Source organism: Rhinolophus ferrumequinum, chromosome 16, assembly GCF_004115265.2.
Source record: "Rhinolophus ferrumequinum isolate MPI-CBG mRhiFer1 chromosome 16, mRhiFer1_v1.p, whole genome shotgun sequence".
NCBI lineage: Eukaryota > Metazoa > Chordata > Mammalia > Chiroptera > Rhinolophidae > Rhinolophus > Rhinolophus ferrumequinum.
In genome coordinates this window covers 11,049,446-11,065,561 of record NC_046299.1, presented here as the reverse complement: position 1 = coordinate 11,065,561, position 16,116 = coordinate 11,049,446, and the positions used below count along the sequence as shown (strand labels likewise).

At 39.5% G+C, this 16,116-nt stretch overlaps 1 long non-coding RNA gene across 1 annotated transcript; it reads right to left on the bottom strand.

Moving 5' to 3' along the window:
• Positions 1 to 1,166: 1,166 nt before the first annotated feature.
• On the bottom strand, positions 1,167 to 13,263 carry LOC117036336 (uncharacterized). Its single transcript, XR_004425354.1, has 3 exons — positions 13,053 to 13,263; positions 4,889 to 5,124; positions 1,167 to 2,099 (listed from the first exon to the last, which is right to left on the bottom strand). It is a non-coding gene; the product is annotated as an uncharacterized LOC117036336 (long non-coding RNA).
• Positions 13,264 to 16,116: the final 2,853 nt, after the last annotated feature.

The following is a 16,116-nucleotide window of genomic DNA, read 5'->3' as shown; positions in this document are numbered from 1 at the left end:
TCCTGTGGCCTGCTGCTCAAGCCTTCTCTATCTCACACACCCTGATTCTGGATCCTGGTCTAGCCAGGTTCTGACAGAAGGAAAGGACCACGATGACACAAGGCCAGTGATTACTGAGTGAATGACTCTTAAAACTGTGCAAAACAAAAGAGGGAAATAAAATTTTCATTGGCAGAATTCACCTTGAGACCTTCACAAACTTTCTTAAATGTTTGTGACTTCAAAGGAGAGAAATAACTCAGGATGTTTTATCAGGGAATGACAAGTTTCTGATGGATTGTTTGATAGTGTGCTACTTTTATAAATTAAAAGAGAACACAAAATCTAGAGAAATTATCTACAGTCAAGAAGTAAGAAGGCCGTGATCAAATTTCTGAGGCTGACCAAGTCCTGACACTGAGATGTCAGATAAATTAGGCACCCACATCAGCTGTGGACCTCTCACCTAATTTAGAGAAGTGATATTCACAAACATTGTCAATATTTCCGAGTTTACAATCACACCTTTGACTGTTGACTTAAAGCATCTAGTTTGGTTCAGGCTACTGGTGATGTTTACACTTTGGAATCTATTATGCATAGAAAAATTAGGGATTATCTTTGACCTGGGTGCCACATATTCTTATGCAAAACTAAGTAGGGTTATTTATTCATTTAATCAGTTCCATATGTTTGCTGTCATCATCACCATGTGGAGGAGATCTGATTTCTGCTGAGGTCAAACCAACATCGTCCTGTGCGTGGGGATGGTAGGTCTGATTGTGAACACAGATAGCCTGGTTGGCATTCAGATAGCATTAAGCCTTCCTGACTTTTGCCACACAATGGCATCATTTTTTCCAAGAGGTCATCTGCCATTCAAAGACAGAATCAAGAGAAGTTTTCTTCTTCGTCAAAGTAAAATACAGGACCTAATATGAGGGCAAGATTTGACTTTGGATTTGCTCTTTAGCTCAGTCAGGGGTATGTGGAGGAGGAGAACGTGGGCATTGGTGAAGAAAGACCCACGAGTATTGCTAAGGCCAAACTGACTCAGTGAGATTACATTTATTTCTACAGAATCACACCAACCTCAGTACTGATTGTGTTCCAGGCACTGAATTAGGTTCTAGGGATGCAAAGATCAATTGTTTACCTGTTTATCCCTCAGGAAGTTCTGAGACGGAGATAGGGTCCGGGGGTTCGGGGGAGGTGGGAGAGAGAGAGAGAGAATGTGAAAATGAGTCCGTAGAATGTGGTACATGTAAGGGCTAACGTGGTTTGGATGAGGAGCCGTTGATTCTGTGGGTTTGAGGCAGGGATGGAATTGACTTGGAGAAAACAGAAGTTCAGAGAAGTGTTTGATCTCTCTCACAGGTTTAATAAAAGTCGATTACTTGGGCAAGGCAAGCAGAAACAGTCTGTGCACGTGAAACCGCATGAGCAAGACAAAAAGACAGGAAAGTGCATGGTGTTCTCAGGCGTCATTGAGCTTTTCCTTTGGCTGGAGTGTGGGGTACGTGGAGCAAGGATTGGGGGTGAGGGACCAGGGTAGTGATTTGAGAAGAAACCAGAGAGGGAAATAAAGATGGGTTGTGAAGGGCCTTTGATGGAAAACTGTAGCTTCAGGAGTCTCTTTCCTGAAGATGATGGAGAACCAGGAAAGATGTTAGAACAGAAATGTAATGGGATCAAAACAATGCTTTAGAAAGATGGCTTAGAAGAGGGGAGGGTGGGGGAGTAGGGAGAGGCTGGGAGCAGATGGTCACGTGGTGGTGGCTGATACAATCATCCAAGCCTTCGGGAAGTAGGTGGGAAGAGACTGGGATGGAGATGGGGACAGGATGTGTTCCTGCCTGGGGCAAATGAAGTTCAGCTGCCGAAGGGGACTCAGGAGCTCATGCCCAGCAAGCAGGGGCAGCCTTGGAAGTCATGGGGACGGTCTCTGCCAGCTCCACCCGCATCTCCTTGACTTTCATGCATCCCATTCAACCAATATTTGTCCAGCATTTAGTATGGGCCAGGCATTCTGCGGAGCACTGGGACTCCAAGGTGAAGACTGAATGAATTCCAGGAAGCCAAATGGAAATCCAGAGAAAGAGGAAAAATGATTTCTCCCCCTAGTGATTAAAAAAACACACATTAAATTTATCTTGAGATAGCATTTTCTAACTATTAAGGTAGCTTTTTAAAATTTTCTGGATGCCATTTCCCAAATGCTGACCAGGCTGTACCCACCCTGTGTGCTGTTTCATTACCGGCTGCCTTGGTACCGGTGTCACTGCCATGTTCCTGCCTGCCCGGGGCACTTTGGGTACATTCTTGCCGTGTTTGGGAAATTTTCAGCTCGTGGGACCTGCTTCCCCAAGCAGATGCCAGCCACATTAGCTCCCATGTCACCCCATCTCCACTGCAGATAGTCAAGCCTGGTGCTGGCCTCCTGCAGCCCTCCAAACTGAGCAACTGTGGCAGGACGCCCCACAATCCATGTTGCTGGTGAGTGGGTGGCAGTGGTGCCTGGTCGAGTCCTGGGGCAAAGTTGGCACCAGAGGGGCAGTAGCAGGTGAAGTGCCAGTCGTGTCCCATCAGGCCAGTTCCTGGTGCCTGAGAAGCTGCATGCTCAGTAGGGTTCAGGCAGCTCCATCTCATAATGCCCAACAAATTAGACAAGCTAAGTGTCCAGTTTTGGGGAACAGCTCAGGAAATGATGGTCCATCAATATAATGGGGTCTCATTCAACTATTTCATTTTGAAAACTGTAGAAGTGTGGAAAAGTTGCCTCAGTGGTATGTCAAATATGTCAACTCTATTGGAACGGTAGGCACACTACTCTGTAACAAGCAAAATGTGTGTTTGTGAAAGGTTTGTCCAAACAAGAAATTAGCTCTCTTGAGAATGGAAGAGCTGTAGCGGCTGTATTGTTAATTAACAAAACAAAACAGAAAGAAAACAAATACTTCTTTAACGACCACCCCTCCCTTGGCCCCCACACCTGCATTGGCAAGGAGCTGCCACCACAGCCTGCCAGCATCTCGGCCTGGCCACCACTGTCTCACCTGGAACCTTCAGGACTAGTCTTCCTGGGCGCTTTTGACCTGTTTGCTCATTTGCCGCATGATCCCAGACTCCAAGGTGTCCCTGTTCCCCTCCCCCCAACCTCATCCTTGTGGGTAGTCTTATACTTGCCCTGGCTGATATCATCCACCTCCCGCCCGTTCTCAGTACCCCCAACTGTTGTGTCCCCGGAACTCAGTCGGCCATGCTCAGTACCTTTCTGCATCCTCACCGTCTCCCCAAACACCCTCCACTTCCTTGCTCTGACTGAAGCAGCTCATGCTGAAGACCTGCTTCTCCTTCTGCAGCCCCTCAGCTATAGCCTCCTTCCTCCTCCAGAACCTTCAGACCAGTGAGCCCCCAAAACAGATAGGCTGGCAGATTAGCTGGTGACAGTGGGGAAAGTTCTCCTCAGATTGTTTTTATTTTTTTCAGCAAGTGAAGGTGAAGAGGAAGGAGGATGTATTGGAGGGTCGAGGAGAGGAGAAAGCAATGAGAGGCATGGATCTTCCCCCAAATAAATGCTGGTTCTGACACATATACACGTGCACGCACGTGCACATACACACTGAGTTTTGCATCAATTCAGGAAATCCTTAGAAGCCCTGACATTCAGGGGTCTCTGAGAATTAAGGTTAAGAATCCCTGACCTAGGGAGGAAAAAAAGGTCAGCTAAAGCAGAGTTCATGCAACAAAAGTTAGTGCAACACAAAACTTCCCGGAAGGATACAAACAACAGGATGAGATATTGTATTGTGCAGCTCAGATCAGTAAAAGTGAAAATGTTTAACACCTTTATGACAGATAAAGCATCTGACTGGATTAAAACAACAAAGTCCAACCCTCTCCTTTTATGATGCATATACCATAATTTCTCCTCCCCACTCCCTCCAAAAAGAAAAAAACCAAAACCAAAAAACTATAGTATAAAAATAAAAATAAAAATAGTAGTAAAACTGGAGCAAGCAAATGTAATATAAAATAAAGCAAGGATAGAAATTTTAGTCTCAGACAAAGTGCATTTCAAACCAAAAAAATTAAATGAGTCAAAAGAGATCATTCTATGTTGGCAAAAGTCACAATCCTTCATATATCTTCTGAATTCTATTATTTTTCTCCAGGTAAGCTTTCTTAATAGACAAGAAAAAAACATTTTTAAAGTCTCCGTATTTTGTAGAATATCTTCCAGATTTTTTTTTTACCAGCTGTATTTATTTATTTATTTGTTTCAGGTGTATAAAACAATGTAATAGTTAGACATTTATCATTTATACCCCTCATTCTTCCAGATATTTTTTAAAGCTACAATGCAGAATCAAGGAATATCAGTTGTTTGCTTTTCAGTGTTAAAAATTAAAATATAGAGAACACACCTATTAAAATATAATAAAAAATTGATAGACTAATTTTTGGTTTGGGCACTTTTAATATACCACTTCTGTATGATTAAGTACATTAAAATCAATAGAGTATTTGAATAATAAGCTAAAGTTGAATCTACGGCTATAAACCTAGTGCCTTAAACACAGAATTCAGTATCATAAAATTTAATTAAAAATACATATTTTTACACCTAAAAAAATTGCTAGAAAAATGTTAATATTTATCATCTCTGAGTAATGTGATTTAGTAGGGGAAGCATTTTCTTTTTATTATTTTCTATACTTGTAGTCTTTTTACAACTGTTAGGTCACTTTTACAATCAGAAATAAAACCTAAATTAAAAAAAAAATCCAGTTATAGAGGACATTCTTTAATATCCCTCTTCTCAGTTCAAGAGCCCTCAGTATAAACATTTTTTTCTTTCAGCACCAGAAATCATGTGAAAGTCAGATGGAAAGTTTTGCCAACACACCTGCGCTGGAGGGCTTAAGTTGTTTTCCAGTTTTTTTTCCTCTTTGTGCCATGTCCAGTTGTATTTGGAAAATTCTTCATCTGAGGTAGAAATTATCAAAAGATGCCAATTTCATAGGACTGCTCTCTCTTTCTATCTCCTGGGCTGAATTTTTTAGAACTGTAAATAGCTCTCCAAAAGAGGAATGCTGGTTTTGAATTGTCAGGCAGCTTGCAGGTGAATGCTGAGTCCCAAGTCTAGGAGAAAATTTTCGTGGGTGAAGGAGTTCTGCAGGATATCATATGGCATAACCAATAGTGTAAGAACATTCCAGAGGCTGAGGACATGGTAAGTAGGGGAGAGAACTGAGAATTCTCCTTCTCACACTTGGTTCCTTTGTGGCCAGCCTTTATCAGAAGAAAGGAACAGGTGCAGGGGGAGTGTCCCTCTGAGTGTGTGGTTGTGTTCAACATCTTTTCAACCAGTACCAATGAAAGGAATGGGATGCAGGATGAATTCAAAAGCAGAAGGCAAATAACACGATAGAATATTTCTCAAAAGATTTAAGAACAAAGATCCTCTCTTCTCGTTCCTCCCAAGCAGGAACCATAAATTACAGGTGGACATTAAGAAAGTAATAACTTCTTAATTCCAATTAAATTTTACCAAGTTGGCCACAAAGATTTAGGTATGTTAGTTATTTAACCACAACTGATGTCAGCCAAAAAGTACAAAGTAATGTTACATATTTCTTCATAATAAAGAGTTTTAGTGACTTTACTGCATTACAGTTTCAAAGGCAACTCTCTATTCACGTAGATTCTGGGAGGTATGGGAGAACTTGATGAAAGAAACTACCGTGCAATTTATATGCTAGCAGCGGTCATATATGGTATGCAGGTGGAGTGTAGCTCTCAATCAGTATCTCCTATACTCATGAAACGTTTGTCTCAGCATCATAATACAACTGAATTATGAGGGAAACTACCTAAGAAAGTCACCTGGCTGACCCACTGCACTGACACAGGTAAATAGTTAATGCAGTGGTTCCAACCTTCTCAACCACAAGAACACATATTTTTTTTTAAACTTCAAAAACCTTTTTCAATATAATATTAGTTCTAATGTTAATATAAGTTATTTGAAAAGAAATACATCAAGAGTAAAAGCTGACTTGGATAAAACTTGAAATTCAGTACGAACACAACCATAGCTATAAATAAAATAGTGTTTGGACAGTATATGATATTCCAATTTTGGAATCTGTAGACAGTGCTTTCTAGTCAGTGCTGATTCATGGACCCCTGGCGGTATTGCTGTGACCCTGCAGAAGTCTGTAGCCTCGGGGCAAACTCTAGACTAAATCCTTGTGGTAGTTATTAGTGCCATTTCCCAAAAATATCTCATTCTCTTCCTCCTGGGTACAGGGTGGGATTGTACTTCCCTGACCCCTTGAGTTATGTAGAGACACATGACTTGCTTTGGCCAATCAAATGTGAGTGGAAGTGACATGTGTAATTTATGGGCAGAAGCCTTTACGAGTCAGTATGTGGCTCCCTCCCCTTTTCATCTGACTCTTACTAGCAAAGCTCTGGGTGGTAGAGGTTCCGTCAACCAGCCTCTGACTGGAAATGACATGGAGGAAAGCTCCCAACCACTCTGCCAAACTAAGATAAGTATGGAGCATTAGTTAGAAATACACCTGTATTTTTTTAAAGTCATTGGGATATTAAAGCTGTTTGTTATTGCAGCGTAACCTGTCTGATCCCGACTGGCACAGTCTTTGGGGATGGTTAGTTATTAGTTCTTTATGGAGAGATCCTCTAACGCCGTGTCTCAACTACTTAACTACTTATTCCAAAGTAGTATGCATTACCCAGTTAGTCTAAGATCTCCCTTGTAACCTTTTATGGGCTTATCGAAGAAGAAGCCCAAATGTATTTCCAGACGCAGACTACCATCTCCTCTGGTTCAGGAACCTTTGTTTTTCTCTTTAGAAATCTTCTGCCTTAGCCAGAAAGGTTTTCAATTGAGTAAATTTTGCCAGTGCAGAGAAAGGGATGTCGGGAACAAACAACAACAATAATAAAACATGCTGTACAGAATATGGAGGAAGAGAATAGTCAAACAACTCAGATGGGATTCAGGTAGGTTTGAGGAGAGTAGCTTGATTTGGAATCAACATTTTATCAAGAAGGGTCTGAGCAACACCAGCCCTTCAGGATCAATCAATAGTCCCTGGGCTTCTCATCACAATTTCTCTAGGCTACTTCCTCTCACCCTGTACTCTCATCTTCTGTTTGGCTACAACCTCCAGGTCTATATTGGCAGGTCTGCCATTCTCTCCCCATTTACATTTCTAAAGCTCACTTTTAATTAAGACACTTCACCTGCAGAAAATAGATTGTAATGCTATTCACAATAGACTGAGGAGAGGCCTGTTTCTTCTCACCAAGAAGCTCAGTAGTTGTGAACCCAGCTCTGCACAGCAGACTCTGCTGGGCAACTTTGAAAACTTCTGATACCCACAAACCATCCTAAATCAATTAGACCAGACCCCTTGGGGGTACAAGTTTGTATTAAAAAAAAAATAGTGAAATCATGATTTTGTTTAGTTTTCTGTAGTCTTCAAAATAACTGACAATAATTCTGTTTCTATAAATTTATCATATTTATAACTAAAGTTGAAGAAAAAATTCAGCCCCAGCTTCTCTCTACCAAGTTATCCCAAATTCATCACCAAAGTGTATTAGGTGTCTGTTCCTGCACAACAAATTATCACAAACTTAGTGGCTTAAAACAACTTACATATATTTATTATCTTACAGTTTCTATGGGTCAGGCATCTAGGTCCTGGGTTCAGGACGCCAAAAGAATACAATCAAAGTGTTGGCTGGGTTGTTTTCCCTTGTGGAGCTCAGTGTCTTCTTCCAAGCCCTGATGTTCATGGCACAATTCAGTTCCTCGCTGCTGTAGGACTGAGGTCCTTTATTTCTTGCTAGCTCTCATCCCAGGGCTCCTCTCAGCTCCTAGAAACCACCACTGTACCTTTTCATAGGGCTCCCTCACAGGCCCTCCCACAGCATGGCGTCTGACGTCTTCAAGGCGAGGAGGAGAATCTCTCCTTTAAAGCTTTCACCTGATAAAGTTATGCCCACCCGGGATCATCTTGTTTTTCATTAATTCAAAATCAACTGATTTGGAACTTGGATTCCATCTGGTTATTCCCTTCACCTTTGCCACAGTCTATGGGCTAGATCAAATCATGGGTCCCACTCACACTCAGTGGGAGAGGAGTACAGAGGAGCTGGCTCACTGGGGGCCATTTCAGTGTGCATACGCCACCTCATTTTTGGAAATCGCTATAATTTTTGCTCATTTTGTTAATATTGTGATGGCTCAAACTAGCCACTATCATTACCAACTTCATCATCAGTATCATCTTCGTCTTTATCCAATTCATCTTCTGAATGGTGGAGAAAGTCCTGGAAAGATAGATCAGCCCCTCCTTTCTGCCCCTGCTCTAGTTCCAAGACCCCGTCCATTGTATTGGGTTTATTTATGGTCAACAGCTGTACATTTCTGGCTCATATTCAACCTGTTCCCAATTATGACCGCTACCACCTTCCTGTCTTGCAAAAGTTCGTATTTAAGATCCATGTGCAAGAATCAAAGATGTTTCCTCCAACTAAGAAGAACTCGCTTTCCTGATCAGACTCTAACACACTCCCCATCCAGTTGATGTAAGGAATCAATCTAAGTTAAATAACAGATCCTAAAATGATATTAGCTTTTAAAATAGCAAAAGGGTGTTGACGACTACGAGGCAAAGAAGATACTAGTAATTGGCTGTAAGAAAGCCATGGATGAAGATTAGGAAAGATCTCGATGGACTGCTTTCAGACACTAAGCAGTAGAGGGATATTTTTCCTGGTTTCTTTTCAGTCCAAGTTTTTCAATGGTTTTACCACAAAACACAAAGCGAAGGGGGGAAATGTGGGATACTGATTATTTATTTGACACTATAGTAGCAACGATGAAATGGATTGCAGCCATGTCCATGTCTAGTAAATGAGCAGGCGGAGTGAAAATAAAGATAGAGCAGCATGATAGAGATATTAGTCAGTATGTCACACACACACACACACACAAATTAACACACAGGGTAATTTTTTCTTATAAGTTTCTACTTTTCTGAGATTCAACATTGATATGTTTTTCTCATTTAGGTTCACTAAGTAATGTTTATTATTAATTCAAATTCTCAATATTGAAGGGGAGATATTTTCCATATGGTTGACATGCTGCTCTGTAGGTTCATAAATTTGGAGGAGTTTTGATTAACACTGACAGAAAACCCTTTGAAAACATATGGCTGTATATACATCATGTCATTTCTAATAAGATGACACATCCTTCTTTGCTTTTCCCTAATAAGATGAGTTCAGTTGTATTTAAGAAACATGATAAGACTTTGTTGATTTTTCTTTATGGGAGAGAAAAATCAAGAGAAACGATTGTTTTGTTCCAGCAGACACTAAAATCGTAGCAGAGAGTTTGTGGGAATTAAAGGAAAAGTACCATCTCTAATTACTTTTTATAGAGCCACTTAACATGTAAATGTGGAGTGTTTTTTGACACCGCACATTTCCTTCTTTGTGACTGAAGACCTGCATTCCATCTAGCTGACTGGGGAATCCATCTTTTTCTCACCAGGTTTTAGAACTGCTCTCTGCAGTCCTCGCTCACCACAGCTTTCAAACCATTTTGGCTCCAACAACATTCCCATCCTTGGTAGCTTACATTTTCAGATGAACCATTATCTTTGTTTCTTGGACTGATTTGTTTCCATTTCTTCTGAAACCCATTGCAATAAATTCATTTTGAGAATTCTGGCATGAGCTATTTGAAGTATACTTTAAAATATAACAAATATGGAAAGCAAATGGGCAACTTGAACCAAGAATCTTAAAAAAAAAAAAAGTCAGTGCCTTTTGACCCAGCAATTCCCCTTTTAGAAATCCACCATAAGGAAGTAATTTAATTTGTGAAAAAAAATTTATCAAGATGTTCATAATAGTATTATAACAACAACAACAACAACAAATCAGGAAGAATTGAAATGGCCGTAAAATGGAAGATGGTTAAATAAATGTTAAAGATCAATTACAAATCATTTGCAGGCTACAGAATAATAATAAAAAATTAAAGCTGAATCGCTAGAGCATATCCAACCCCAATACCCAGTGAAATATATACAATTAGTTTTTATAAAAGGCTGAAAATTCATCAGCAGCAATTATACAAGCAAAGGGTATGAATTTGCTGGGTACAGAAGGAAACAAATGATTCTTCTGTACTCTTGCTCAGCACTGAAGAAAGCGAGGTAGTGAAATGCTGAGGCATCTCATTTGTACCTTTCAATTTGGAGAGAAGGCTTACGGAGTGAGTAGGTACTTGGAGAAGACCCTAGGAAAACTCATTTCAAATTGAATCCCATAGATACGTCACGGATATCAGCAGAGGAGGGGAGGTAGGTACCAACGCCTACCATTCTCACTGTGTCAGTTGGGGAAACAAGCTAGTGTATAGGAAACCTAACAGGACCTCAGAAAAAAGAGCAGAGTTAGGTTCCCCCAAACAAGAGTTTGCTGTATCTCCTCAGTTCACTCCATACTGTTCGACTGAGAAAACAAAACAAACAATAAAACAAAACAAACAAAACAAAACAAAAACAGAGTTCTATCGAACTCGGAGAACATAAAGGGACCCCAGAAAAGCTGGAAAGGTTGTAAAGGAGAAATCACCCACACCGAACTGTGGCAAAGAGAAGGTCTGGGCAACCATGCAAATGTCCTTTAGAAAAGAGAGGGTACAATTTCCAGCTATAAGATGAATAAGGTTGGAGGATCCAATGTAAAACATGGGGACTATAGTTGATAACACTGTATTATAAAGTTGAAATTTGCTAAGAGAGTAGCACTTAAATGTGTAGTACAAAAAGATAAACTATGTGAGGTGATGATGGATGTGTTAACTAGATGGTGGGAATACTTTTACAACAAACAAATAAATAAATAGAATGAAACAATAGGACACAGATAAGAAATCCAGTCTGGAAGAAAACAACTTAACAGAAGTAATCATTCCAAGTGATTGTTTTATGCTATTGAAGTTAATAAAAAGTCATTAAAATAAAACAGAATGTGAATAATAGCATAAGAAGAAAGAAAAGATTGGAGCAATAAACACTGAAAACTAAAACAATGACATTATAATAAATTAGAATCAGGAAAAGAATAGATGTAAATAAAAATTAAATCGCTGGAATGGAGAAAATCGTGAGGTCATCATAGTGAACGCAGATGACAAAATAAAGCAATCAGAAAGAAGACGAGGATGAAGATTATCCAACATAAGGATAATTGGTATCCCTGAAGTGATGCTTCAAAAGGACACGAAAAGTTCTTTTGAGACATAATAGTGAAAAGCAAAAACCTTTGAAAGAAGAACTTGATCTGCATATTGAAAGGGCACACCATGTTCCAGAGAAAAGTTGATAGATGAGTCCACATAGAGATGTGTGTTGATTAAAATAGCAAACTCAAGAACAAAGACTTCTTCAAGCTTTTAGGGTGTAAAAACAAGCCTCCAGCAAAGGGAAACTATGAAGTTGGTCTCAGATATGCTGTAAATTGTCAATGTCAGAAAATGATGGGTAATTCTTACAAGACTCTAAGAAAAAGAAAATTACTTTTTAAAATGTTAAAGCAAGGCAATTTATTGTTTGCATATAACAGTGACAGGCAGATATTCTCAAACATGAAAACAAAATTAGTGAAACGTAACATCCATAACCCATTTTTGAAAAGAACTTCCAATAGAGGGAACCAGTCAACCAAGAGATGAATCAAATACAGAATTTACAGGAATTGTGGTTTAAAAGACTAGTGACAAAACATGAATCCAACTAAATATAGTCTAAGATTCAAAGTGAGAGTTTAATTGCAAATAGAATGTACACATTATTAACTTATAAAAAGTCTACAAAGCAATATAACCAATGAAATCGGGAGGACTGGAGAGAAAGGAAGAAATATAAAAAACGAATCTTATCTTTATAGTAGATGAACAAAATATGTAATAAAAAACTTGACTCCAACCTCTGAATATTTTTCATATTTATTTTCAATTTTAGAGTGATCATTTTAGGAAACAATGGAAAAGGATCTTCTGCTAGAGAAACATTAATCTGTGGTTTAGCATTACTTTATGTTTATTCAATTTCTTTTTACTCTTTAAAATAAGCAAAATTAATCTATAAAATGCTAAATCCAGTATGGTATCCTGAATGGGATCACAGAACAGAAAAAAGGACAGTAGTGGGAAAATTAGTAAAATCCAAGGAAATTCTGATGTTCAGCTAATAGTAATGTACCGATGTTGATTTCTTAGATGTGTTAAAGGTACCATGGTAACATAACATGTTCACATTAGGGGAGCTCAGGTGAGGGATAGATGGGAACTTTCTGTGCCATCTTTGCCACTTTTCAGTAAATCTAAAATAATTTCAATATAAAGTGTTTCTTAAAAATATTATGCATCCTATCCATAGATCTTTTTATCTACATCTTTGTGAAGAATGAAGTCTAGGACAGTCCTTATCAAAATTTAACACTGGCTATTTCTAGGTTGTTGGCTTCAAGGTGATTTGTAGCTTTTGTTTTGTATACTTTTTGTATTGTTTGAAGTTAATGATAGACAGATTTCTTTTTTGTTTTTTATTACAAGTGACATTATTATTCCAAACTTTTAAAAGAAATAAAATACTGTTAGAAGTGAATATTAACACAAGGAATGCTTATGATAAAATATTTTATAAAAAATCGGAAGACAAAAAACACAGTAGTTGTAATTTTATATTTTAAAGTCTGTTTATGAAAAAAAATTAGTAGAAGGAACTACATTAAATTATCGCCAGTGTTGGACTCTGGATAAGTGATTTCTATTTTCTTCTTTATAAATTTTCAATGTTTACAATGGTTTAAACAATGAGTATACATTTATAATAACTAAAAAATAAACATTACAGTTTTGTTATCCAATGAAGTTGAAACTGGCAGTTGGTGAGTCAACTGGAAAAGTTAATTAAAGCAGTGAATCATAAAATGTGATACATACATACCTTAAAGATTTAATTTTAACCTAAAACATATGGATGTTCATTCACTTGCCACTCTTTTGATGTTGAGCCAAGGCCCTTTCTTTGTGTTGGGGTCTGCTGATCTGAGTTCCAAGCAGTCTTTCTTTCAAAACCACCCATAATGCATCATCCAGAAGCTCCAGTTTTGGTTTCTTTAAGTCAGACTGAGACCTTGAAGACACTTATAAAGCAATTTTTCTACATTTTTACTCTTCCCCTAGTCTTACGTGTGTTTTACATATACCTTATTTGAAACTTATTGTAGCAACCTGTCATTACCAAATCTTTCATCAGTTTACAGAATGGTTACGTACCTAAAAAGCATGTAATGTTTGCATAAACAGGTATTAGTGCAACTAGCATAAATGAGAACACAGATGGCTAACTCTTGGTCATCACAACTGGTAGGAATAGAAATTTGGGGGCTTCATAGAGAGTAGCCTTAGATTCAAGTAATGTGACGTTGTGGGCATCCAGTAGGAGGTTTTACAGAGGTAACTGAGAGCTTTACCTCATCCAACAAGTTGATGTCACTGAGGAAAGTTATGCGAGCCTCTGTAGATAAACATAAGAATGGCAGCCTGTAACACAAGTCTCACTGCCTTAAGTGTAGCGGGAAGCAGGAGGAAGCCAGCATGAGATTTCTTCTTGATCTGTCTCCAGCTCTTATACTGGGTAGCTGTGATACTCTCTCATGGTTCCTTCAACATAAGGTACAGATAAATGACAAATAGGCCATTTGGGCCTTTTGTTGTTGGCCCCAATCTGTAAATTGGTAATGGTACTTCCATTGTACAGGTGAGGAAACTGAGGCACTAAAAACTGTCCAAGATCTTTGTTTACTGATTGACAGATTCAGGATTCACACCCAGATTTATGTGCTGACTCCAAGGGCACTGCTGTAACACTGCTGTAAGACCACAGGGGCCTTATTTAACGCTGTGGGGTTGATGATGAAATAAGCATGTGAAAGTACACAAAGAAGCCACTTGAAAAATTGTCATTTACATTTGTCAGCATAGAACAGCTTTGCTCCCGTAATATGTGATAACCTCTCCTTATTTGTCTGAGTCAAATCATCAGCTACACAGAAATAGTGTAAATGCTATGCCATATACCTCTGTCCTGAGTAGTTAGAATAATTTACCTCCATCTTCCTATTTGTGGCCTATTCCAAAGCAATCCTGTTCTTTTGAGGAATATTCACATCCCAGATGTCCTTAATTGCACAAGTTGTTTGTGGTTCCAACTGACATTAATCAGTAGCCTGAAGGTGTGTAGTGGGAGACCCTGAGCCTTCGTCAAGCACCGTATCAGCTACCTAAGGTTTTTTTCTCAATTTGCAGTTCTGATCTCTGCTGCATCACACGTTTCATCTCTTTAACCTTGTATTAGCTCATATCGATTTTCATAGATTTTTTTCTCAATATTATTTCTCCATATTATTCCTCCTTTTTACAGCTAAGCTCTTCCAAGGAATGGTCTAAATTTGATTTCCATTCTCCTACTTCATCTGCTGTCATTTCCATTCCAGCATTTAAGATCACCAATGACTGCCATTTTTCCAAATCCAATACTTTTCTGTTCTCACCTTTCTTGACCTTTCAGGAGCAGGTAGTTGACACATTTGACGATTTCTTCCTTCTCAAAATGCTTTCCTCTCTACAACTCCAAGGCATTGTATTTTCCAGGCTTTCCTTCCACCCCACTGAACCCCCTTTGTCTCCTCCCCTGGCTTCTCTTTTGCTCACTCTCTAGATGTTGGACTCCAGGGTTCTGTTCTACATCCTAAGTTAACCTCATCCAGTCCACTGGCTTTAAATACTATCTCTCTGCAGATGACTCCTACATCTATTTCTTCGACCCTTTTTCCCCCCTTGAATGTATAACAGACATCTCAAATGTAATATATACAAAATGAACTCTTGATTTCTCCCAGTCAGACTATACTTACTACCTCACATCTTGCCCAGTGGGTAAATGACATCACAATTCACGAATTGCTCAAGTGGAATATCTAGATGACATTCTTGCTATCTCTCTTTTCTTCACCGCCAGTCACATTGGTTCATCAGCAAATTCTATCAGATCCACCTCTAAAATGTCAAACCAATCCCTACCTCTGCTCATAGCCAGTGCTATGCCTCCAGAGACAGGCTAGGACAATATCATCCTTCTCCTGGCTTGGTATGTTGTAAAGCCTAGAGGTAAATAAAGCTCAATATTTTGGACTGTCTGGACAGCTGGTGAAACTGGGAGAACCTCAGATAGCCTTACAGCAACTTTCCCTCCCAGCTCTGCTCCTGCAGGTAAGGTCTATCCAAACAACTCTCCTTATGAAAGGTACCAGGCAGTTCCTGCTTATCCCTGAGTAATTCCCTGCCAGCCCAAAGAATTACTCAAAGAAGACAATTGCATCCTCCTGTAAGAACAAATGTCACCCTGCCTTCTTGATACTACAAAGCCTTCCTCCCATAGCCCCTGGTTGTTCACTCTGTTCCCAAGGGCAAGTCCGCTGTGTCCCTGCATACGTGTCATGTATTCCCCTCCCAGGGTCTGTGACTAATAAACTGCTGTCTCTTCTGTCTAGTGTTCAGTGTCACGTGTCTGGCTATCATCATAACTCCAGGGTGGGAATGCCTCCCTAGCCAGTAGTGTCAAAAGGCAGTGATTAAAACACCTGGCTGCCACTGACATCTCAGTTCAAATGTTTTCTTTGCTGAGTGGTCTGTCTTGACCACCCTCTATCCCATATCCGATCTCATTTTCTACATGGCACTTGTCACCATCTGAATTGATTTTTTAAATTAATTAATTAGGCACACGTTTAGTCTCTGGCACATTTTACTAGAAGGTGAGCTCCGTATCCAATTTCAGCAAATCCATCAGCTCCTGTGGGTAGATACTTGTTGCCACAAACTCAGCCTTTATCGGAGCCCAAGCCAGCACCGTCTCTGGCCCGGACTATTGTCCTCACATCCTCATTGCTGTCCCTGCTTCCGTTCTTGCCCCCTCTTCTCCTCCTGGTGTCCAGAGGGACCTTTTC